This window comes from Peromyscus maniculatus, chromosome 2, assembly GCF_049852395.1.
Source record: "Peromyscus maniculatus bairdii isolate BWxNUB_F1_BW_parent chromosome 2, HU_Pman_BW_mat_3.1, whole genome shotgun sequence".
Lineage (NCBI taxonomy): Eukaryota > Metazoa > Chordata > Mammalia > Rodentia > Cricetidae > Peromyscus > Peromyscus maniculatus.
Window position 1 is genome coordinate 16,500,172 of NC_134853.1, and position 26,522 is coordinate 16,526,693.

General features: G+C 44.2%; 1 protein-coding gene across 6 annotated transcripts in view; it reads right to left on the reverse strand.

The window, feature by feature from the left end:
• Positions 1-26,522, reverse strand: part of Pag1 (phosphoprotein membrane anchor with glycosphingolipid microdomains 1) — a 147,210-nt gene that overhangs the window by 32,671 nt on the left and 88,017 nt on the right. For 5 of the 6 annotated variants that reach the window (XM_076563799.1, XM_015996574.3, XM_042270780.2 and 2 more), the window contains one exon: positions 26,010-26,101. The exons of the other annotated variant lie outside the window; for it this stretch is intronic. The gene's annotated coding sequence lies outside the window, so the exon portion shown is untranslated. The remainder of the gene's footprint in view (positions 1-26,009; positions 26,102-26,522) is intronic. 6 annotated transcript variants of the gene reach the window in all.

Genomic DNA, 26,522 nt, shown 5'->3' on the forward strand with positions numbered 1-26,522 from the left:
TCGGCCTGTGACGATGCCTGCTGTGACTTGGCCTTGCCCAATAACCGCATGGGTCTGCAGCAGAGAATGTGACATGTACTTGCTCTCGTCACCCCACCCCTGACCCTGGCTCCCCCAAGCAAAGGTACCCTCCAGAATCTCTCTTTCCTTCACCTTTTCCAGTCCTGCTTCACAACCCCTGAAACATTTATGAAATCTGATGCCTAGACCTGACCCTCAGATCTTCTGGTATAGATTCAAAGTGGGATCCCACAGTCTATATTTTTACCCTGCATCCTAAGAGATTCCAAAATGAAAATCCTTCAAAGAACATAGGCCAGGGAGCATGTGAGTCTTACAGTGTTCATCCCATCTGCACCGGGCAGCTGAAGTGCCCACTGTCCCTGCTCCTGCCCATCACAGCTCCTCAGGCATCTTTGCCATGTCGTGGATCTGACATGCAGCTTCCCAGCCTCTTGTTAAGCTGACAGGATTGCTTGCACTCCAGGGGTTTTTCAGGAGGTAGCAGGGGAAGGTTAAGGATATGACTCATCTACACATACCCTCAGACAGATTCCAAATGCCACAGTTTGGATAAAACCACTGGTTAATATGCTAGATATTTGTTTATCTCCCTAATGGGGACCCCAGGGAGGTGGCAGTCACTCTTCAAATTTTCAAAACTTCAGAATTACTTAACATTGTCACAGCATCAGGCAGGGGCTCACTATAGAGGGTGAGGGAGGGTTTGTGGGGGCAGGGTTTCTACATACAGTATTATTTTTCTTGGTTTATTTCTGACAAATGAAAAGTAAAATTCCACTGTGTATCCCATGGCAGAGAAGGGGAAGCTCTAGGGAGTTCTCAGGGATACTCTGGGGGTCAACTGTGCTCCTTGTAAAGCTACGTAACTAATGCGATTATAATACCTAATGAACTGAAGCAAATCCAATTTTGAACATCTTCATAGCTAATGAAAATCACATCTTTCCCCCCAAGATCTTCCATTTTCTCTGTAAATGGAGACTAAAATGGAGGTGATGCATTGAGACCGTGCTTATGAAAAGTCTTAAGAGTGTTATATGGAGAGTTTCATGGTTTGAATGAATGTCGCAGTAGTTCCCCAATGGAGGAGCTGTGTTTGCAATGTCCCTGCTGCAGTGTGAGGACCGGCTTGCAAAGGAACTTAGAATGGATGCATTGAACTGAGGAGTTAGGCACAGCCTTTCCCTCCACGGAGTTTAAAGCACTTCGGACCTGGGCAGTCAATACGGTCACTTTACCCACAATGCCCATTTTCTTTGGGAAGGGAAGAGCAGAAAAGTTCTCTGCTCTTGTACAATGAGAGCTACTATGAGGGATGGCTCTGATACCTCTGGTCTTCACACTTTTTTCTGGAAGAGGAATGTTAATGGTATTACATTGAAGGGAAGTGAGTGACAGATGGTGAAATGGAAAACTGAGCTTGGGAAGGGCACATTCTAAGATGTGCTGTAGTAAGCTAAGAAAAGTGATGATGACACCATCCCAGAGTGTCAAAGTTAGTTCTATTAATGTAACAAAAGGAAATGGATGTTATTGGAATGCAAGTTACTATGACGCGCTTTCAGCCAGAGGCTAACACCATGGCTCAGAGGTTAAGAGAACTTGTTGCTCTTTCAGAAGATCCAAGTTCAGTTCCCAGTGCCCATTATCTGGTGATTCATATTCACCTGTTACTCCAGCTCCAGGGGATAAGTCAGCTTTGGCTTTTGAGAGCATCTACACTCACATGCATGCACCCATGCGCGTGCGCGTGTGCGCGCGCGCGCACACACACACACACACACACACATCTACACACAATTAAAACATTTTAAAAAAGAACTTAAGTCAGTCGTAGTGATGCACACCTTTGATCCCAGCAGTCAGGAAGCAGAGGCAGGTAGGTCTCTTGGAGTTCAAGGTCAACTTGCTCTCCATAGCAAATCCCACAACAGCCAGGGCTATCTAGTGAGATGCTGTCTCAAAACAACAAAATCCAAGAATCTCCCAAGCCCTTGACCCCTAAAATTCAACAACAACAACAACAACATCCAACCAACCAAACAAACAACATGAAAATGCAAAGAGATTTTGCTCATGTAGTTAGGAATTCACTCTTTTCTGCCACTGAAGCTCTGCATGGTTCTGGTTCTGTTAGGGGCGTAGACTGCAAGGCGTGTGGTACCGTCTTCTAGAAGTGAGAAGTGTGCATTGCATGCATGGCCATGCTGGTGGCTCTGGGAAATACAGTAGAGGGGGATCTCACTTGTCTCCTGGATCTCTTAGAAGAAAAGTTCCAGCAAAGTATATTTGTGAAATGGTACAAGAGATGATTTCAGGAACAGATGGAAAGTCACCTAGGAGCTGAGTGTGGCGATCGACCTTCTGCTCTGATGAGGCTGAGACCATGGGAGGATTGCCCGGCTCCAGGGTGTCATGACCAGTCTGAACAAACCAGTGAGACTCCTCTCAAGAACAAAACCACAAACCTCCCTCCTAAAACAAAATTCTCACCTAGGAAAAAGCAAGGCAGTTATTGATACTTAGTAATTCCTACTGGGAAAGGAATTCATAGTTATCATTTTAACTTAACTAACCTGACTTTATCTTGTTCTTGTTTGTAAAATATTTTATGATTATTGTACTCTAAGCACAGTATTCTACCATAAACAAGTACAAGTCAGGCTTTTCCACATTCATTCCCTAGGCCCTTCTCCAAACTCTATAAAATTCGACTTATTTGGCTTCCTGGTAAGTGAGCATATCATAGTCTATCAGGAGCAGGCAAATTGCAGGGCTACTGCATACCCACAGATGCATTCTGCTTCCTTTTGCTGAGAACACGGGGAAGAATGGTGCAAGGCATGCTATTGTTCCAAGTCTGAGTCTGTAGCCGGGATTCATCCAGGATGCCAAGGCACACGATCTCAGAACAGTACCCAAATGACTAACGCCTCCTCAAAGGCCATGTCAGAATGCTCTGGCTACCCCGATTAAAAGGGTAGGGGTAGGGTGGATGATCTAATGCTGGTTCCCCACATTTCCTAACAGTGTGTACTTCACCTGACACCCTTTACCCGGCTTCACTACTGCTTGGGGCGGCTCTCAGGAGCTGAAGGGCATCATCCTGCCCCTGCTAAGCAGGACACCAACAACGCTTTAGTATTGTGTCTAGCATGTTCCTACTGTCATGGGCTGGGAGGCCCAGGAGGTAGCAGCTCAACCTACAAGCTTATGACATGAGTATTTCATGTCATAAATAGCAGCTTTGTGTGACATATTTAAATGAGAAGCTGACATGACCTGTCTATCTGTGTTTTTGGTAAAACTGTTAATGAATGCCACTGCTCTATTTGTGGGGTCCAGGAAGTTTTCTGCCTCTGTGTAATAAATACCTAGTGCTCTTAGAGCTGGAAGAAGGGTTTTGCATCCCAGTGAATTGCTTGCTTCTCTTTAGAAAAACCATGCAATACATACAAAGTCATATTGCCTTTATTTCCTTTTTTCTTTTTCCTTCACACGGCTGGCTGTGAGCTCAAAGTGTGTAATTATCTTCAATTATAGCAATTATCTTAGCCTAGCTCTTTCTTCCCTCTCTCTGCAGCAACTCCAATTACAAGTTGTTTTATTTCACACCGTTTGAAGAAACTTTTATGTGTCTTTATTATGACTTCACTTTTCTGAGTTGATTCTTAACTTCCAGGTAATGCAAATGAAGCTTTACTGCTGTGTGTGGTACTGCAGACTGAATGTGGGCCTGGCATGTGCTGGGGAAGAGTTCTACCCGGAGCTAGACCTTCACCACCTTTTACTTAGTTGTTCAGGTTGGCCTTGAAATTGCTCTGTGGCCTCGGCAAGCCTTGAGCTGTGATCCTCCTGCCTCAGCCTCCCATGTGGCTAGAATCACAGCCTGAGTCTCCAGGTTCAGCTGAAGATTTTTGAAAAATTCCCTTCAGTCCTGGCATTTGAGTGCAGGGCTACAAGCATGCAGAAGTATTCTATCACTGAGCTGTGTTCCAGTCTTCTCTTTAGCCTTTGAGACCAGATCTGTCGGACACATAAATGCTAAGATGATTAATATCTAATTAGATTTAGCCAGGTATGATGCACTCTGGAGGCTGAGGCAGGAGAATCTCTGCAGGTTTATATCCTGAGCTACATAGTGAGCTTAATGTCAGTCTGGGCTATATGGGGAGATTCTCAAAGATCCAAGACAGTAAAACCTAACTAGCGTTCCCCTAAAGGCTGAAGGGAACTCTGCAACTCATGGTGAACACTCCTTCCTTTGGTTAGATTGCTGGTTTTCAACCTTGGTTACACATTAGAATAACTTGGGACACTTCGTAAGATACAAGTGTCCAAGCCAAATGCCCTAAGGGATAAGGCTGGTCACTAGACATGTTCCCAGGCACTGGAATATATCATGAGGATCGAGGATCACAGAGCTAAACTGTTCGTTTATATTACTAAGCTTTTTTTTTTTTTTTTTGAGATAGGGTTTCTCTAAGTAGCCCTGGCTGTCCTGGAACTCACTCCATAGACCAGGCTGTCCTCAAACTTAAGATCTCCCTGCCCCTGCCTCCTGAGTGCTGGGATTAAAGGTGTGCTCCACCACTGCCAGACAGTCTAAACGTTTTCTTTGTTGACTTATTTTTATTTTATGTGTTTTAGTTTTCTGTCTGCGTGTATTCATGTGAATCATTGGCGTGCCTGGTATCATAGAGACTAGAAGAGAGCATCGGGCCCCCTGAAATGGGAGTGATGATTGTGAGCCTCCATATGGGTGCTGGGAACCAAACCTGGGTGCTTTGCAACACCAGCAAGAGCTCTGAGCCGCTGAGCCATGTCCCCACGCCAGTATTTTAAACCCTTAACTATCAAATGCTATTTCCTCTCAGTTGTTTTTCACACTACAAGAACATGAGCAAAAACAGAAAGGGACAATGTAAGACATACAGTTCACCTGTACGTTCTTACCATACAAGTCCTTACTGGCAATTCCATAAACCGACAGATGCTCTCTGGCTCACAATGGGGGCACAACTCAGTAAAACACACCAGAAATAGAAGTATGGTAAGCAGAGCTCCACAGTGACGGTTGTTTTCCTGAGCCAACGCTGCTGACTGGTGGCGGAGGCTCACTGATGCTACCCACCATCAGCATTGAGAGAGCATTGTACTGCATAGCACTAGCCTGGGAAATGATCCAAATTTAGTATCTGAAGCATCGATTCTGCTGAATACTTAGAGCTTTCATGGCATCATCAAATTGAATGATCCTCAGTTGAGCCGTTGTAAGTGGAGAATGTTCATATGCTTACAGCCCACATCCTACATCGAGCCTGGCTCAGAAAGTGGTGTCTAAGCTCATGGCACAAACACCTAGAATCCCAACATAGAGATTTTGAGCCATTTACCACCAAATTTATTTTAATTTTTTTGTGTATGGGTGCTTTTGCCTGTATGTATGCCTGTGTACCATGTGTGTGCCTGGTGCTGGTGGAGGGCAGATGCCCTGGAGCTGGAGTTACAGATGGTTGTGAGAGAACATGTAGGTGCTGGGAATCAAATCTGCATCCTCCAGAAGAGTATCCGGTGCTTTTAATCCTAAGCCAGCTCTCAGCTCCCTTGAGCCATGATTTTTTGCTGCCATGTCTACATATTTTCTTCTTTCCACATGTTTCTGCATCTTCCAAAATCTTAATCTCAAAGTTATAAAGGTACACATAATTTGGTAGATAAATTATAAAGTATATTCTAAGATGAAAATTTTCAACAAGCAATGTATTAAATCTTTTGGCTTTGAAGCTCAATGCTGCTGTTTTTTAGGCTATGTGTCAAAGCCGACAAAAACACATTAGTTATTTATTCACTTGCAAAATGATCTATAGTGCTTAGAGGTAAAGACTGTGCTAGAAATCAATAGATTACCCTGATAAGAAATAACTTTTCTTTATGCTTTAGGCCATTTTAGCTTTTCTATTGATCACCATTGCTGAAGTGGACACGTTACTTTGTTCAGCTCAGTTTAATAAACTCTCATTGGAGATTTACCATTAACAGGGGACTTAACCTTCTGCTCTGAGTTGGTTCCTTCTCCTTGTTCATAACCTTCCATGTATTTTTCTTTCTAGACTTTGATGATGTTGGCCATGCCCTCACGTTTGAATTTTCATAATGTTTTCTTGAATGATCACCCTTCAGGGTAACATATAGCTGATTCCTTTTCATTTTTCTAACCTACTTAAACATGTTTTTCAGAAATGCCTTCCCTGACCAGCCTGTTGTCTGTGCAATTCGGCGATACTCACTGTTTTCTACCTGCTGTCCCTGTATGAAAGCATCATATTTATAGAACCTTATGTTTACTGTTGCATGTGTCCTAGAGAATATAATCTCCCTGTTGGCCTCTGTAGCTCCAACTCTACCACCAGCAATGGTACTACTGAGACTGTGAGTGGATGCTTGTCTCTGTAGTTTTACCAAGAGTAGTACCAAATACAGTTCCAAGTTCTTTGAGCTAGAAGCTACTGATGGCTGGTAACAAATGAGTGTGCTCAGTTGCAATTTTAACTTATAGTTCTCATGCAATATGCGCATGTTGGGATTTTAATTAGCTCCACAGTGCCAGCTCCTTTTACAGAGAAGCCAATTTGCATCCTGTGCCTCCCTGACCTCTAGCTGGCTCTCAGCTTCTGCCAGAATGAGTGCTTCCATTCTGTATAACTTGCTATCTTGGCTATTTCTTTCAGTTGCCAGCAGAAAGCAGAGAGATGAGACTGTACCCCATTGCTCTGTTGGTATTTTTCTCGAGCGCTTGGTTGGAATACACCATATATATTTGGCTAAGGGCCCTCAGTTTGCCAAGGTAAAGTCCTTAGGTGGGTTGCTATTGTTTACATGGCTGGCTTTTAATGGAAATTTCAGGACAAAAACCATCTATTAAATGTTAGTAGACTCATTACAGTCCAGGATTTTTTTTTTTTTGTGTCTGCAATGGTATCCTTATATTATTTCCAACATGATATTGAGGGTATGAGGGTACTGGTCAGGAAGTCAGCTGCAGAATCTTAGGACAAATCCGTGGATATATAGCATAGACAGTCGGGCACTGCCACTATTTAGAAGCACCTCTGTTTAGTGTAGACTCACACTTCCAACCACATTGAAAACACACCTTTCCAGCTTCCCACACATGTATGAGTGTGTACAGGCACTCTAATTTGGTGGTTCTCAACTGTGGGTCGTGACCCCCTTGACATATCTCTACCTCCAAAAAAATTATACTATAATTCATAATGATAATAAAGTTCCAGTTATAAAGTAGCAACGAAAATAATTTTATGGTTGGGGGTCACAACATGAGGAATTGTAGTAAAGTGTCACAGCATTAGGAAGGTTGAGAGCCACTGAGAATTTAATCAGTAACTTCAGTGTTTCACTTTTCTAACAAGCATAGAAAAAATTAATAGCATTTAATAGTGTTATCAAAATCAGCTACATTTGTACCTCATGAAGCATGTATAGCTCAGTGTCCTTGTCCAGAATAGAGCCCCAATAAATCATACTACCTCCTGCTGCTTCCCTTGCCGACTTAATACAATCTTCTTCTCTTCAACACACACTAAGGAAAAATCTGCAATTATTGCACTCAAAGCAGTTGATTTTGATATTATGATTTACAACTTATCATTTGCAATGAACATAGAACATGAGACATCATCAGATTTCTGCACATGTAGACTCTTTAAATATGCTGAATTAAAAATTACACTTATTCATTTTGTGACCTCCATGGCATGTGTGTAGAAGTCAACTTGCACAAATTATTGGTTCTCTCCTTCCACCTTGTGGGTTCCAGGGGTCAATCTCAGGTTGTCAAGCATAGGTCAATGTCTTAACCACTGAGCAATCTTACCAGCTCTCTACACACCCAGCTTTTTAAAGGCAGTAGATCCTTCCAAACCCAGGGAATACTCCTAGCACGGTGAGAGCAGGCACAAGCAGACACTGTATTGTGTGACATGAGCAGCTCTATCTGGCCCAAGTTAGAAGGTGCAAAGTCAATGGGGATCTGAACCAATCGGAACTCCGGCTCTAACCAAAGCCCTCTGTGTCACCACTGGAGCACTTCTGGATGACTTCTGGCTGTTAAGGAATCTGCCAGCTCACGGGCTTTCAGAGTCGTCCTGGAGGCTTCTAACCATGGAAAAGTATCAGAGCAACTTTTAGACGTGCATCTTGGAGAGTTATCTGTGATGTGCTCCATGCATCCGTTACAAAGGCAGAGGCCCGGCAAAGAGAAGAGAGCAGACTGTGCTCTTGTGGTTTATACAGAAAATGTCCCCACGGGCTGATGTGTTCCAGCACTGCATTCCTAGCTGGTGGCACTGGTTTTGAAAGTCGTGGGACCTTTAAGAGGTGGAGACTTGCAGGAAGTCCATCTTGGGGCAGCCTGGAGGCTTTGAAGTCCAGCCCCACTTCCTGCCCACTGTCTGCTCCCTGACTGAGATACCACCCCATGCTCCCTGCTACCAGTCCTTCTTGGCCACTGCATCAGTTACTTCCTTGGTGGCTGTAATAAAACACCATGACCAGAAGGCACTTCAGGAAAAGTTAATTTTTGGCCTAGGTTTCAAGAAGGAGAGATGCTTATGATGGTGGGAAGGCGTGGTGGCAGGAACAAGGCGCTGAGGGGTGACAGTCAACTGCAAGTGGGGTGAGGGGATACACCCCCAAGCCTTCTCCAGGGGACACACTTCCTCCAGCAGGTCACCTTCCCAAACAGCACCGCCAACAGGGGACCGGTGTTCAAACACGTGAGCCTGTGAGAGGCATTTCTTCTCACTCAAGCCACCAGCCACGATGGGATTTTATCTCCCCAAACTGTGTGCCCACATAAGCTCTCTCTCCCTCAAGTTACTTTTGTGGGACCTTTGGTAGCGGCAACGAGAAGAGTAGCTAATCTGTATGGCGGTCACATCACGCATGGATACCTTCGCAGTCCTCTCCCAGCGCTGGGACACCGAAGCTCTTCCAGGCCCAGCCTCGGCTCTTTCCCTCACTTTGCTCTCTGTCATTTTCTTGTGTGTGTTATTTATGATCATGGCTTCAATTCCCATCAAGTTGCCTTGATGCTGTTTGGATACTTAGCAGAGGGCTCTGTATCCAGCTCACACCTGAGCCTCACGGCCTGGTGTCTCCCAGGCTGGGCTCTCCACCAGCCTTCCATCAGCGACAGCAGATTGAACCCCAGGTTACCCCAGTCCCTGCCTTCCTCGGCTGGTTCCCCTATCTAGTCCATCTTCAAGCTCCTCAATGCCTTCATCTTTACATACTTTAAAGTCTATTTCTTCAACTTATCCTGGTTTCTGCATACCCAGGGCTGCATTTCTTTGTTGAAGCCACCGGCATCTGGCATTGAAGGAGCCTACTGGTCCCACATTCATACTGCTGCCCCCAACCTCAGCCAGAGAGATATCTATAAATGGAAAGCTTGATCACACCAACTTCACATCTTAGGACTTTTAATGGTTTCCCACAGCTCAGAAGATAAAGCAAAGGAAATCATAAGCAGCCTGCTACTTCCTGAACGGTCTGCCTTTTGCACGCTTCCTTACCTCATCTTGCTCACTCATGGCTCGCCACACCCCCACCCCCACTTCCTGCATCTCTGGAACTTCCTCAGCCCACACCGGCTTTCCCCGGTTCAGGTCCAACCGAACTGCACCACACACAGCAGGGGAAAGAACCGACCCAAAGGTTACTGCCAGGAGCTTCGGTCTTCCCCTCTTTCACAACACCGTGTTTTCTTACGTCCACATGTGGATGGGGCATAGCCAGACTGGGTGGCACCCCTACCAGGAGTCAGCAGACACTGCACTCTCCTCTCTGGTGACACGATGCCATCTCATCTGCTGTCACATGTGTTTAATCTTGTTGAATCTGGGTCCTCTGGTTTGGGTTTGGTTTTAGTTTCTGTTTTCATAATTAGTTGGAAAGTGTGGGTTAGGTTTAAAGTTAAGGGTCCATTTGTACTATTTCCCCAAAAGATTGTTGAGTAAGAGACACATAACCATCCCCTGAACTTTAAAGTTCAAATGTTGCAGACCTATTAGAACACAAAGGATTTCCTCAAATTAACACTGTAGAAGGCTGACTCCACACTCGGGTGTCACATGTCACATGGGTGTGAGGATGTTGGTGGCTCTGGATGGCTCTTGGCCTCAGTCCCTTAAGTCAGGGTCTGCCACCGAGCCTGAAGCAAGGCTGCAGGCCAGCAAACCTCAGCAATCCTGGCTCTTCTCCTAGTGTGCTGGGTTTACCAGCAACCATGGCCAGGAATGGCCTTTTATGTGGGTGATAGGATCTGAACTCAGGTCTTTATGCTCCACAGCACTGCTCTACCCACTAAGCCATCTTTCTGGCCCCCTATTTCCCACTTTTTATGGCAGATTATAAGGAGAAACTGACAATCACCCATAAAACCAATATTTGATAGCGCTCAAGAGGGATACAGATGGAAATGAGATCTTGATCTAACCAAGTGTCCTGAGCCACTCACTCCATCACACATGTGGTCACTCACGCACGCACTTATGTGGTCACACACTCACTCATGCGGTCATGCACTCACCCGATCACTCATTCACTCATGAATTCACTCACTCATGCACTCACTCACTCACTCACTCATTCACCCAATCACTCACTCACTCACTCACTCATTCACTCACTCACTCACTCACTCACCCATTCACTTGCTCACTCACCCATTCACTCACTCATTCACTCACTCACTCACCCAATCACTCGTTCACTCACTCATGCATCCACTCACTCACTCACCCATGTGGTCACACACTCACTCATGTACTCACTCACTCACTCACTCACTCACTCACTCACTCACTCACTCACTCACTCACTCACAAACACCAAGAGGCAGCTCTGAGTCCCTCACCTTCCAACTCAAGGCAGTGAGATGTCCTTAGCTTTGTGGACTATGTCAGAGTCATCAAACATTTTCATAGGTTTTCCTTTCTGAGTGATTCAAAACTTGAAAACTGATTAGTTAATTTTTATTTTAAAATTATCATGAGTGTTTTAAAAAAGGGTCAATATGACAGAGAGATGAAGTGGCAGAGTCCCACCCAGGGGACAGCACCATCCCTGTGCTGGGACAACCTCTGAAGTCTATGCTTCCTCCTCATGGTGTTTTTGGATTAGGAAACATGTGACTCCACGGAGTGAAGCTCTTATCAATGAGCTGTGAGGTCACAGATTGGACAACATGAACCCAGTGACCAGAAGGTGACACCAACAACGATGTAGCCAGCGTAGCGAAGAGTCAGCCGTCTTTCTCGCTTTTGTTAAAAGACAGAACTCAGTACATATATTCTTTTTTTGTTGTTTTCCGAGACAGGGTTTCTCTGTGTGGCTTTGGAGCCTGTCCTGGAACTTACTCTGTAGCCCAGGCTGCCCTCGAACTCACAGAGATCCACTTGCCTCTACCTGCTGAGTGCTGGGATTAAAGGCCTGTGCCATCACTGCCCACTTATATTCTTTTTAACACTAAAAAACATGGTGTGGAGGAGGAGGAGAAAAGAAAAGAGAAAAGTAAGATGTAGATTTGGCTTGGACGCTTGGGGAGTAACGGAGTTGGAGGAGATGGAGGCAAGGTATTACTCAACACCACCCATACTAGATGCTGAGTACTACTCTGGGTGTGGTCCCTGTCTGGAATTCTAGCACTCAGGAGTGGGACGCGGGAGGATCATGAATTTATGGTCAGCCTTGGCTACATAGTATATCTGAGGTCAATCTGGACTGTATGAGACCTGTCTCAAAGTGGGAAGGAGGGAGAAAGAAGCAGCAGAAGGAGGGGCAGAGAGGGAGGGAGGAAGGGTGGGTGGGAGAAGGAAGTAGCAGAAGAGGGAGAGAAGGAGGGAGATCTCTAAAGGTGACAACATTCTGTGATTTTCCATAGTAGAATAGGAGTTCATTACTTAATGCAAGTGTGACTACTGTAGCTGTGTGAGCAGGAATGAGCATTTACATTTTACCAGCTGTCTGAAACTTAGGAATGAAGCACTCACTAAATTCATGGATGGCTTTCATTGGTATAGTTTCAGACAGGTTTCAATGTATGCATTTAATACAAAATGTTAATACTGAAAACTTTATGCCACTCAGGGATCCTGGAGAACTAGTCTCAGATACCTGCATTTAATTGACAATCATTGCGGCAATTTAACATATTTGCAGGGTTTACCAGGGTAAACTTCTCTTATCTGGGCTCATCATTCTATATGCCACTTCTAGTTTTGTAAACACATGTCGAAACTATGGAATTCCTCTTAAGGATACAGAAATAGACTCACCAGGTTTAGACTGTGAAGCCCAGATGGCCTACCAGTATCACCCAAAGCACTTTCCTTGCCAACATGAATTTTACAAGCCAGAAATCACTGTCAGGCCTGCAGAGCAGACGGAGGAGGACTGTGTTAGGTGCTCCACTGCATGGTCCATAAACCATTATTTTCAAAACAAACACTGCAAGTTCAGAATGAACTCTACTCTATCACCAAGGCAATGAAGCCTTCCAGAAGATTGACCTGCATGCCCCTGTGTTCCACTGAGAAAGGGGGGGAGAGGTAGGTGTGGGTTCTAAAAGCAGATGCAAATGCTTCAGCACACCCCTTGCCTGGGTCGCTTGGAACTTCTAACTCCAAGTCCCTTTTCTTTCTGACATTCGGAGTTTCTGGGATTCAATATCTATGTGCTGACAATCTACTAACCATCAATGTACTAGAGTAGCTGTATCAACCCCTATCCACTAGGCAACTGTTGGTGCAGAAGGAACTGAGCTAAGGCCTACAGCTTCAGATTCCCCTCTGTGGCCTGGAGAGGTGCATGCTGAATCTCTTCATCACTCTGCCTCAAGACTTTCTAAAGTCACAAAAGGGACTAAATGAGGTCAGTAAGAGTCAGGCTCTCCAGGCAGCCTTGGCACTTCTAGAAGAGATGGTTTGGGTGAAGCAGGCTGGAGGTAGTGGCAGAGATTCCCACCACATGACATCTGTTTTCGGGGCTTCAAATTTCCATGTTCTAGGAGGTAGACCCTTTAATGAATTTGCCATAGTTCTACGGCATGCATTCATGTGTTGTGTGAAGAGTGGCGTGTAGGTGTACCTATGCCCGCAGAGGCCAGAAGACAACGTCGGGTCTTTTTTATCTCTCAGCCCCATTCTCTTGAGGCAGGGTTTCTCACTGACCTTGGAGCTTGCTGTTTTGGCTGTGTGGAAAGCCAGCAAACCCCAGTGAGCTGTCTCCAAGCCACCCTCCAGCACCGAGGTCACAGGTGCACATGGAGCTACAGCAGACTTTGTATTTAGTGCCAGGGAACCCAAACTCAGGTCCTCGCACTTGTACAGTAAACCCTCTACCCACTGAGACACATCCTTGGCCCTCCAAGTACTTCTTAATTGCCTTTGATGTTTTATTCATTTCAAAACAGGCAGATTTTTTCACCCATGTCACTAATTAGGTATTCTAGCCGCCAGACAAATAACCTATGCTCAGTCTGTTGCACAGGATTTGTGTGCAGTTTATGGATCAATCGGGAACTATGTGGGCCTTAAGAGGTTTGATGAAAATATTTACAATAGTGAACTAAATCAATAAAGGTTTATTAAGAGCCCGGGTTTTGAAATGGGTTCTTACCCATTATGACAGACCTTTAATAGTTTGGGAGATGAAATACTGTATTCTATTGTTTCTGGTTCTTTCCTTGGGTTGACCCTTTATGTGTTATGCACACTGCCATCAAGCTCTGGTGACCCCATCAAGTGACAGTCCCTGACCCTGAGCCGAGCTACACATGCCCTCAGAGGCAACCTTCTCCACGTCTGTTATCATGCTAGACGGGAAGGCTGCATGGCACTCAACTTTTGTGAGTAGTGTTTCATGGAGGCTCCTCTGATACTTTTCAAAAGAAAGCAGTTGAAGAATTTGGATCTGATGGTTAACACACCTAAGAAAAGGCTAACAGTTTCCAGGTATCGAACAGGCACAATCTGCCAGGTGCTTTGGCACTTGGAACCTCGTGGGTTTGTGAAGTAGGTGGGAGTGATCACAGACTGTCACAAGTCTTTCCCTCTCAGTATCCTCACTGCTTGTAATGTGACTTCGTAGCTCCTTCTAGTGAGCCACAGCTGTTCCTCTGCTCTGGGCTGGCTTTTTGACTCACTTCTACCCATGCAAAGCACTGGGAGCAAGAGTAGGTCCATTCTGAATCTTCCAGCAAGCTGTGCCTGCTTCCGTGGTTACTCTTGGATCCCTGCTTTCTTTCTGGGAAGCCTAGACTGTGTGCTCATAGACTCGGACCCAGTTGCCCTGGTTTCTCAAATCCAGTAAACCTCTGGATTCTGAGAGACAAGGCTGGCTGCAGGCTGATGGTGGGCTCCTGATAAGTCCCGATGAGATCAGAACTGCCCAGGTAAGTCAGCACCAACAGGAAGGGCCTAGAACTAGGAGCCAAAGAAGTATCTGTTTGCAAACTGTTGAGTTGTAGGGTGGATTACTTCACTGCAAAAGCTAATAGACACATTGTTGACCTCTCTGTACCAAACACAGGGACTGTCACTTGCCTGTGCTCCACCAGCTGGTACATGGTAAAGGCTATCAGTTATCACATCTGACATAAGGGCCTGGGCCTTAGGTCACATCACTGTCCACACTCTGAAGCCCATACGAAGTGCCCTCAGTGTCAGGGTACTTCCTGTATCGGAAGAACTTGTCATTTCTGTCTAATGAAGCTGCAACTTGGTGGTCTTGCTCTTGCTATTCTTAGTACCTGAAATGGGTTTTCGACTTCTGAAATCTGCTCACGTGTAATCACTTCTTGGGAATCTCTCATATTTGAAGCCAGAATTACTTTTTTCTATCCTCTGGGTGATGGTAAAAAGAACCACAGCCGCTCACTCTTTGTCTGTGCCTTTCACAGTGTGACATTTCAGTTTCTCTTATCAAGAGATGAAATCTGCTTTTCCATCCCCTGAACATAGACTGACTGACTTGCTTTGGCCGAGGAATGTAGCCCAAGTGTAAGTATCAATGTCTCAGTTCTGGGAGGTCTGAGACATCTTGTATTCTCAAGGGAAACCTGATGCCCCTTCCAACAAGCCTACCATGTCCCACTGAGATTCAGAGAGCAGAGCTCTGTCAGCCAGGGTGTCTCAGTTGAAGCCCAGATGTGGGAGAACAGCCTAGCTAGGAGGAACTAACCCACATCAACCAGAGCATGGACACACACACACACACACACACACACACACACACACACACACACACACAGAGAGAGAGAGAGAGAGAGAGAGAGAGAGAGAGAGAGAGAGAGAGAGAAAACCAGTCGACTGCTCCACAGGATAAAAGGCCAGACAAATGGTCACCCTAAGGTTGTGCTGAGGCAACAGACAAGGGTTGTTACTTTTTCTGTTTTACTTCAGGTATAAGAGATCATTTGTATTTCTGTGGCCATTTCAAGTCTTTTTTTTTTTTTTTTTTTTTTTTTTTCCTGAGACAGGGTTTCTCTGTGTAGCTTTGGGCGCCTTTCCTGGAACTCACTCGGTAGCCCAGGCTTGCCTCGAACTCATGGAGATCCGCCTGCCTCTGGGATTAAAGGCGTGCGCCACCACCGCACGGCTTTAAGCCTTATTTTTGATTGCGTTTCGAGTTCTTTTATTAACAAAATGAACAAATGATGGAATGTCAAACTAGTCAGAAATAGTTGTTTTCTCACAAAACAGAACTCTGGATTTCTCTCTATAAGGATGGTCCTGGGGACTGAACTTGGCGCCTCATGCTGGCAAAGCCAAGAACTCTGGCCTCTTATCCATGTTTCCTGGCTGGAAGTCAGATCCATGTGAGCATGGGATCCGATACTTAGCAGGTGCTGCTTAACTGTCAGCTGCCATGGACCCTTTGCCGGAAGTAAGGTGGAAGTAAGCAGAACAAGACAAAGCCCGAACATGCATGTCGTGGCTTCAAAGTCAGGGCAACCTCTCCCCGCTTCTCCTGGAGGGAGAGTCAGGGTCAGCCAGGAGCTGCTGTTTGTTCAAATGCTGACAAGTGTCTTTCTCTTTGAAACTACATTCGTCCGCAGGACTCCCCAGCTCAAGCCACACAAGTCACAAACAGCAGGAGCATTCTGTGATGGGCCACCTTGGAGGCATCTTGCTTTCCAAGGCAGCAGTCCTCAGCTTCAGTTGCACATTAGAAACACCTGGGAGCTTTAAAGAAATGCCCGCAGAGATTGGGTTAATTAGTTTGGGGGTACAGCTTGCATGTGCGGACACTAAAAACCTGTGGGTGATCTGACCGAGCAGTCAGAATTGAAAACTGCTATTCAACCTTCCACAGATTGATTCCCTTCCATCACACTCATTATGGGACTTAACAATCAAGGTAATTATAACAAAACCTTTTTAATATGCCTGTAATCAAAACTCAGCACCAATGCACCACAGCTAGGAAATAATTTCTTATACCAGACAATGACTGGCTCTGAAGGACCTAAAAAATAATTACTAGATGAGAAACGTCCCTATGATTAACTCTAAGCATAATGTGAGCACTTGGCAGAACCCAAAATATCCTAAAAGCCTCCAACATAAATGGGTATTCAGGGTTTTATTGACCTAAATTAAATAACACATAACAATACTACAGACTGCATTAAATAATACAGCAAAGCTAATTATCATGTAAGTGTATAGTCTAAAAGCACATTAATCTAAACTCTTTCTCTGAAAATATACATCATTTGTGTGAATAAAATCATTTTATCACAAATTAAGCTATAATGTGGTATTTTAGTGTGATTTTAATTTCAGGTTCAGATTCAGCACGGGGATCTCAAAGAATGTGGTTTTATCTTCCTAGTATGCAAGTAACTCGCATGACACTAGTGTTACTTTCACAATTATAATTATTTTTGGACAAGACTTCAAGTGTCAAAATTATAAATAATCTTGTTATAGAGTACATAATATATACAAATCACTTTACTGCCAACATTTCATAATTCATTTCTTTAATAAACATAGGTTCCCCAAGAGAAAAACCTGCTCAGACCCGACTTTATAGACAGGAAAACAAGGTCAGGAGATAGGGATCACGATCAGCAGTACTCCTACCTGGAATGTCTGGGCAACCATGTCTGGATGTCTGAGCCTATGTCCTCTCTCTGGGGCATCTGGAGTGTATTCTACTGCACAAAATCAGGGTGCAGAACTGGAGCTGGTCCCCAGCCTTTGCTAAGGGCCTATGTTTTGCCAACCTCTGCATGGTTATGTTCAGTGAAGGATTTTAGCAAGGGCAGAAATGATCACTTTCTACACTAGTTCTTCTTAAAAAATGGGGGGATGTCAACCTTAGCAAATTACTACATTAGTTTAAATTGTTTATTTTCTGGTCCATCATTAGCTTCTTATATTAGCATGCTATAGTTTATAAACTGATATTGGCACACTGTTATCATTTAATTCATGTTTCTTAGAATTTATCTACTTTTTTGAAGACAAGAGTCTCATTCTGTAGACTTGGTTGGCCTTGGACTGGGAGCAATCTTCCTGTTTCCATCTCTCAAATGCTGGGAATCGTGAGCCACCACACAAAGGTTCTCATAATTGGCTTTTTGTCTAGGATGGTGCATTACATTGAGTTGGCTTTCTCTCTCTCTCTCTCTCTCTCTCTCTCTCTCTCTCTGAGAGATGAGGAGGAGGGAGAGAAGGGTAAGGGAATGGCAGGCACACATACTCTTTGAAGGAGTGTGATGGGGAGGGAGAGAATGGATGGACATGAGTATTTTTCTTCTGGGATTCAAAGGGTGCAATTCTACAAATTACTGCTCTCCTGTTCTCCTATGAAGAAAAGGGCACATGTTAATGAAGTAATCTCAAGTTTTAATTATGAGAAATACACTGTGGGCAGGAGAAAGGTTAAGTTACAAAGAATGTGACATTTGGAAGGACCTGACATGTGGTCTCTGATTTTTAACATGGATCACCAAAACCTAAAAAGCAAGGGATAGGCAGAGTAGAGGAAATAAAAGACATTTCACACACAACCATGATACTCGTGTGTAATTTGCCATCACTGGCTTGAGCAAGTTCATGCTCTTAAAGCCCACAGTGCTTCAGGGATCATTTCCCTGCCAATGTTTATGTAAAACATTTCCCAAACAAGACTGATTCATCTTACTTTGAAGTGGATTGTCAGATCACAACAGAGAATGGTAAAGTGTTTGTGTCCCTTACAGAGATGCCAAGTATTTCGCTCTGACTGGTGCTGTACTATAAATGGGCAAATCTGAAGGCCAAAAAGACCTCCAGGTTGCCAAGCACAGCACTTCAACATCTTTTTTCCCTAGTACTGATGACTTGTTCTGCCAAAATTTGAAAATAACAGCTAGTTATGATACCAAGAAAAACTGTAGTTTACTTTAGTTAATGCAGTGTAAAAGATACTTCACCGAATGGGTTTGTCTGTTGCTGTCCTGTCCAATGAATACTTTAGATATTAAAACCTTGTTAAGCAGTGCTGTGATGACAGGTGGGTTTTTAAATTAACATTGAGAGTCAACAAAACTTCTTGGAAAAGAATTGAGTCCAAGATAAATAATTCTGAACTTTGTTAGTGGGGTTTGGATGTATGTAATAGCAGATGTAAATTTTATCTACTGTGATGGAAGAAATGAATAAAGACAGAACTTCAAAACTGGTAAGCCTGCCAAATAAGGAGATCCTAACAACATCCTAATGCCCAAAGGCACAAAGGAAGAAAAACTAACATATTCTAATGGAATGTAGAAATTCTGGGGAAATCTTTTTATGATAAGAACAATAAATGAGGAAATGTCACTTGTTTCTGATTGACATTTCAAAAACAGTATGGATCTCTCTATCATGCACTAAGTAAAGAGAACATAAATAGTATAGGGATTTTCAATGACATTTAAGGTTATCATTCATCTGAAGAGGTGACTCCTGGGACAGAAATCTCCAGGAGACCTGGCATGGATGGGGTGGTGGTGTTGTGAGCACAGCTTTATGATATTTTCTTCTAATAAAATGATGACCCCAGCGGACTTTAGGATTTCCTCTGCAACTGATTAGGCCTCATATCAAATTACAATTTTTATGAGGCTACCTGTCTTTAATCAATCATCCATTATACATATATAGTAATAAAGTAACTGTACTTGATGGATTATAAGAATGGTAAGATTTGAGTGGGGGCTATAGTTTAGCAGAAAAGCATTTGTCCCACCTGTATGAGGCCCTGGGTTCAAGCCCTGATGCTGCAGAAACACACACACACACACACCTGTGATTTGGTGCTGGAGAGATGACTCAGGGGTTAAGAGCACTTGCTGCTCTTTCAGAGAACCCAGGTTCAAAATTCCCAGCACCTAGTTGGGAGGATAAGAGCCACCTGTAAGTCTAGTTCCAGGCATCTGGCATTTCCTTTGGCCTCTCTGAGCACCAGGCACACATGTGGTGCACAGAAATACATGCATGCAAAATGTTCATACACAGAAAATAAAAATAATCAGAAAAATAAATAAATCTTAAAATCTTTAAATTTTTGCAAGCCTTCATGGCAGATATTTAAATGTTCTATAATATGTAAGAAACAACATGTAAAATTTTGTGGGTTTTGGTATATTATTGTTAACTATATTGTCAAATTTGTTTAAATATAAACTTTAGCTGTTGCATTTTGAGCTTTTTCTTACTTAAAAAGTAACATGCTTTTAATTTACTTTAAATCCATTTTGTACTGGATTGCATAACTTAAAATATCTTTTAAAGGAGATTTATTTATTTGATGTGTATGAGTGTTTTGCCTGCATGCATGTCTGTGCACCACATGCATGTCTGGTGCCTGAGGAAGTCAGAAGAGGGCTTTGGACCTCCTGGAACTAGAGTTACATACAGATGGTCGTGAGCTACCATGTGGTGCTGGAAACAGTACCTGGATCCTCTGCCAGGGCAACAAGTGTTCATAACCACTGAGCCATCTCTCCAGCCCCACCAAACAGTTTTGAAATGGCAATTATGTTATATATTTTTGGTTTGGGAACTAAGAATGCAATTTTCAAGCTACATTTAGTATGTCATGATACTAAAATAGATAAAAATTGTTTATTATAATAACTAGCATTTATGGTATTCTGAATTTGGACAGAAATACTGAACTTATAAAATTTTTTGTGGTTAATAATAAAGTAACCTGGCAAAAAGTTTTTGGCACACAAACACACACACACACACACACACACACACACACACACACACACACACACGCCTCCCAACCCTTTCCTAGGTCTCTCCATCTATGTTAATCCACTTTACAAGTGTCTTTTCCACATTCATGTTTTTGTGATATTTGTTTTGGTTTTTCGAGACAGGGTTTCCCTGTGTAACAGCCCTGACTGTCCTGGAACTCACTCTGTAGAGCAGACTGGCCTTGAACTCAGACATCCACCTGTCTCTTCCTCTGGAGTACTGGGATTAAAGGCGTGTGTCACCACTGCCGGGCCACATTTTTGTGCTTTATCTTGTGATCTAGTGAGTTTAATCAGGGCCATCTGTGTGACCATGGACTTTGAGCTATCTGTTGGAGCCTGGAGGGCTCACCTGGGGGGACACTAGGGAAGAAGACAATGACCATCTCTCCTTGACAATCCACAGTCAGCAGGGTGGGCTGTGGTCTTGTGCATTCTTCTTGATCTATGATTGAATGATGATAGGCTTGGTCTTGAGCAAGGCCCAATGCAAGCAATTATAAATGCTGTGATGGCCGATGAGTTAGTTATGCATTTATCTGAAATTTGTACATACTGTGTTTTATCACTCTCTCTCTCCAAAATCATGAGAAGTATGTACAAATTCTGAGCACATGACTGCAGTTAGTAATGTGGTAATTGCGATGTTTCTTAATGTTTACTGTCAACAACTGGCTGTCCATTATATGTATAAAGAAACCTCATTTAATTAATATTGAAAACTACAGAAAACTGAGACAGGAATTATGAATGTTTACATAAACCCTAGGCATTGAAGTGTGCTTGCTCACCTGATCTTCTCTGTTGACATATTCCAAAACACCTTTCTCAAACATTATTTTCTTAAACATTTAAGTCATCATTTCACTTACCAATTCTTTAAACACAGAAATTGGATTTGAACCATGGTAGTACCATAGTTAGTACTATGAAATGTGTACAACTCCTGGGCATGCTGAATCTCGGTGATTTTCCTTTAGTATTATGAAATGTGTACAACTCCTGGGCATGCTGAATCCTAATGTTTTCCTTTAGTATTATGAAATGTGCACAACTCCCGGACATGGTGAATCCCAATTATTTTGGTGAAGCAGCTGCTAGGAAGAACTCTGCGCTCTGGGCTCAGGCACATTAGAAGAAATTACATAAGGGCGAAGGGAAAGAAGATGGGGTGCTGAGAACATGGGAAGAAAATGGGAGCCCTGAAAACATGGGGCAGGTGGGGTGTCAGGCTAGGGTGCTTTGCTATTGACAGCATTTCCTGACTGCGCCAGGGACCTAGGGCTTCCTGTCGTACAGTCCGTCCGGTTTTGGAGAACACCTCAGAGCTCAGACAGTCAAGACTCACACATCACACATGCCAAGCAGGGCTGCATGGTTCAGGAGCTCAGGCACGAGGACATTGTGTGCCTGGCTCCCCGTGACTCACATCTACTGAGGTCCCAAGTCTTCTGGCAGCAGAACCAAAACCAATATCTAAAAGACTATGGGGAAATTTTGGTCTCAAAACTGGGAACAGTTGCTTCTCCTGGGAACATTTAATTGTTTGGGTTTAGAACATCATTAATCATGAAGCAACAAACACAGTTTCCTTTCACACTGATCATTAAATAAAATAAAGTCTGTTTCTCTCACGCCCACCACAGAGGGTCTTGTGGAATTCCTCTGTATCCTAATAGGCCTCTTCCCTCCTATCCATTCCTCATTTCACTCCCGCCATGCTTTCCTGGCCAGGTGTTGTGTATTGTGGTCCTTCTGGAGTAGGGCATGTTCTCACCAGTCCCTGGTTTCTAAAGCTACAAAGAGCTCAGAGAGAATCCAGTTCTATCTGGCATAGTTCACAGATGAGAAACCTCAGGTCCCAGTGGTTAGCGTTTCAAAGTCTGACTGCAAGGCAGGGATCCTAAACAGAGTTTATGATTTTTAGTTAGCATACTGTTGCCTCCATGTCGCGAGACTCTTTTCTTTCCTGTTCTTAAGATGGCATCATCCAACTGATGCCGGTAAACACTTCTCCCCGACACAGAGAAACTCTCCAGGCTACACCTTACTTTAGAGGGTCACAAGAAAATTCTGAGAAGTCTTATAACAAGTGAATCCACTTAACCTTCTCTAACTTGTACCTGTAAAACATATCTGATTATGAATTAAAAACATCTCTTTTGGGGCCACGGTTGGGAGCTACACTTCTTAAGGCTCCCTGGAACATACCTTGAGAGGTTTGGGGTCAAGATGAGATCCTAGGAATCAGGTGGAGGACAGAGATGGCCACATGTTCATCTCCTGACACATCAGCCTCTGCTGAGGGTGCTCTTGAAGGTGGCAAGTCACCCTGTCCCTAGGCGCTCAATCTCCCTGCAGTGGAGAAGACACTGGGCCTGCTAGAAATACTGTGCACCAAGAGGGTCATGAAGGAAAGGTCTGGAATTTTGTGTTTTAATGATCACTGTCTTTTGTCCACTTTAGACAGGAGGCGATTACAAGCTATTTTTCTACAGAGGTACACACAGTCAGACAAAGGTTTGCTTCCAAGTGTGTGCCTCTAGAGAGGAGACAGCTCAGCAAGCTTGTGGAGGCAGGTCACGTGGTGCCCTCAGCCCAGACTGCAAGCTGTTGTTGGATGACAGTGTTGACTCTGCTCTTGCCACTCGTGTTCTTCCCCCCTCTGAACTTCTCTTTCATCTTCAGTCAGATGGGTATCCTAAGAATCACAATATGGAGCTATGCAGATTGCAGTTTAATACCTCAGTGCTTGCCCCTCCCTTTCCGGGAGCCATGATGTGTCCTCTTAACAGGAAAACACCGGTCAGACTTTGCTGTGCCTTCCCTTCATACATGTTTCTCTTCACAGTGGACAAGGAAGGATGACTTACACCAGTGGTCACACAAGACCCTTGGTCTCCTCCCCTAAGGACAGCTGTAGCTAACCAGTTAATACTGGCTCCTCCAAGGATCTACCTGCCTGTGAGCTCCTACCCCTGTCCCTTCTGAGGAGTTATGCTCACAAGTATGGGAAACCAGGTGTCAACAGTAACAATGCTCAGGCCCCGGGTATAGTGGTACTGAGGGGTTTCAGACTCAAGAGAAACAAATGGGTTTCTCTTGGATGCCATGGATGCCAGGGGCATGATGGGCCGGCCACCAGGTCCTCTGAAGACAGCCTTGCCATCTAAGCAGCACCTCCACAGACTTCCTGACAGGCAGGAGTGGATGGCCCAGCTCTCTAGGGTGCCCTCATACAACAGCATCTTAAAGATGCCAAGGGCATCTACCCCATGCCCTCAGCAATCCTCTACTCAATTGGTAAAAACAACAACATTTATATTAAAAGCTGATAAACTAAAATGCATCAACTGGAAACAAGAAAGGAAGGGAGGAGGAAGGTTGCTGAAGATCTTAGTTATTTTTATTGATTTCTGTTTGTTCAGTCCCAAACACTGTCATATTAATGCACTCCTTTGTTTTTTTGTTTATCATCATTCTTCTTTATTACTGTGGTTTGTAAGTCTAAGGATTGAACGTAAGTCCTCAGGCATATGAGGTATCTATGCTGTTACTGAGCTTTAGCTCCATATATATATATACTTTAGCCCTCTTTCAATTATGACCAGAAAAAATAAAAAAAGCAATTAAAACGTAGGATTTAGAAAAAAGAGAAATACAAGCATATCTTTAAAAAGATTATCAACAAATACTGGAAAGTTTAAAGACAACAAAACAAATCATTTTCATTAGTCATGTCACCGGTGGTCACGTGAGAGACGGGCCTTGACCGTGTAAGAGGAGTCTTTCCCTAGGTGACCTCAAAAGCCCGGAGGGTTGGCAGTGATCTGAGGGCCCGACACTATCACAACTGCACACTGAGACGCTCCTGATTTATAAAGGCAGTAGTTGGGGGAAATATCCAAGGGGGTTCTTCTTCTACATATATGGCAAGACTGGGGAGTGAGGGACAATTTCATGGCCAGCTTGGGGACAAGCTCTAAACTCAGGCCTGACCTCAGCTCGAGTCTGAATTTCTGCCCCGGCAGCGTCCAGTCCAGGCCGGTGCCTTCCAGGTTCTAAGCACCATGGCTGGCACCCTCTCCATGCCCCTTGCCACGCAGCGTTTACTCTCAGCGTTTACCTTTAAACGTGCCTTTTCTCTTATTCAGGGGGCACACAACTGTTTCCGTGAGCTTCAGATTAACATCACCGGCAATGGTATGCGTGCTAAAGCACACGGAGTAACATCAAAGGCTGTCTGGAACGTGCAGGAAGTCTTTCTAAGTTTCTAGGACTGAACTTCTTTTTGCTGCAGTTTTGAGATGGCACACTGCTCTCATAGGGCCTTTCTATGTAAGACATGCATAATGCAGGGCAGAGAAAGGAAGCAAGGAAAACCGTTTCCCAAATTATAACTTGCATCTTGGTAATGAGAAGCTATTAAAACATATTTTAAAAAATCCCCAAGCTGATGTGTTTCTTAGAATTTCGAGGTTTCCCACTGCTCTGCCGTTTCCCATTCTGTATGCACGGCAGAGACTCCTGCCAAGACTATTACAGTGAGCAAACAATGTCCTCTCTGTCAGAGCCGAGAATGAATAGTATCACAAAATTCTCCTCTAATGTACAGCCTACACTCCCCACAAGCCTTCCGAGGAGAGCAGCCAGGCGGAGGGGGAGGACAGAACGCGGCTCTCCCCTTGCCAATCTGAAACTGCTTTCCAGAACACCGAGGGTGGACCAGCGCTAACTGCATATTATCTGCTAATCAGAGGAAGTGGACAAGTAGATTTTAATTCCAATCGTATATTGTCTCATGGCTCTGGATAGGAGTACACAGACACTTTGGTGAGAAAAAAGGAGGAAGAGCTCATCAAGCAAAATCTCAGGGCTTAGCGAAAATAGCCCTTTGCTACAAACCGAACAGCAGCAGAGGAACTTGCCAGAGGTTTGTGGGAAGCTACCAGGAGCTGAGGCCCAAGTGTGAAAGTGAGTGTGGGATCTATTGCTTCCCGGAAGCCTTGGTGTCTGCTAAGCTCCTGATTCATGGAGGAAGAGCCTGGAGTTACTCCCCTGGATGTGTGAGACAAGGCTGGCCCACTCTGCTCGGGTCCCAAAGACTGTCTATGTCTCCCCCTCCATGGCTCCTCTTCAGAAGAGGCATTAAGTACATAATCCTCCAAAATGAGACATTGAGAAGGCATTTTGCACACAAATCAATGAAAGGCTTACTTGGTGTACATTTTCAGAAAATAGAGATTTCTTAAAACTTTCCTTATCTGTTGTCTTAGTTGGTGCCGAGTATAATGGTCCCGGCCCCCCTGTATGACATGTGCAGAACATATACTTTGTCTGACCTTGAATCAGAATCACTCGACTCTTTCGGCATAAAGGAATGAACACTATTTCCAGTCTAAACACACAGGCCCGCTCCCCTCCTCTTTTCCCAGGATCTCCCAGGGTGAGATGGTGTTCTCTTGGTGACACATTTGGCGGGGCTGCAGGAGGCAGCGACAGCCCTCTTTTCTTCTCCCTCTCCCCCTCTCTCACTCACACAGTCCTAGTCTGCACCAGACAATCAAACCTCTGTGCGTGCGGTCCAGCCGCCGCCGCCGCCATCTGAGAATGCTACCCATGTGCTCCCTTCTTCCTCAATGGCAATATTTACCTTGGAGGAATGCTTGTCCGAAAGTATTTCTGAGGTCTAGCAGTGTGTCCTGTTCAAATGCTGTTACGGGAGGGCCTCTCTCCTTTCTTGGCCTGTAACCAGAAAGAAAGAAAGAATGTTGGGGGGCAGGGAAGGCGTATGGATAGGCTGTGAGAGACACTTGCCAGCTTACTGGAAAAACCCTGGCCTGTTTACCAGACATGGAGCTTTGCATTCCTCTCTAAAGAGGCTGCAGGTTTAACTTCTAAACAGGCAAACGTACCAACAGCAGTGAATACATACGATTTTTTTCCCTCTGAGACAAAAGCCACATTATCATTTGATCCAATAAAAAACAATTTACTTTTTTTTCCTCAAAGTCTTCCTAGTTTATGACAGATAAATCTGTATGTTACTTAGTACAATTAAGATCAAGTAACTGTTACCAACATTTGAGGTAAAACACAGTATTTATATGAAAAGAACATTCATACTTTTTGGCAAGGTAAGCTGTGACTCAATTCTGAAATTTTC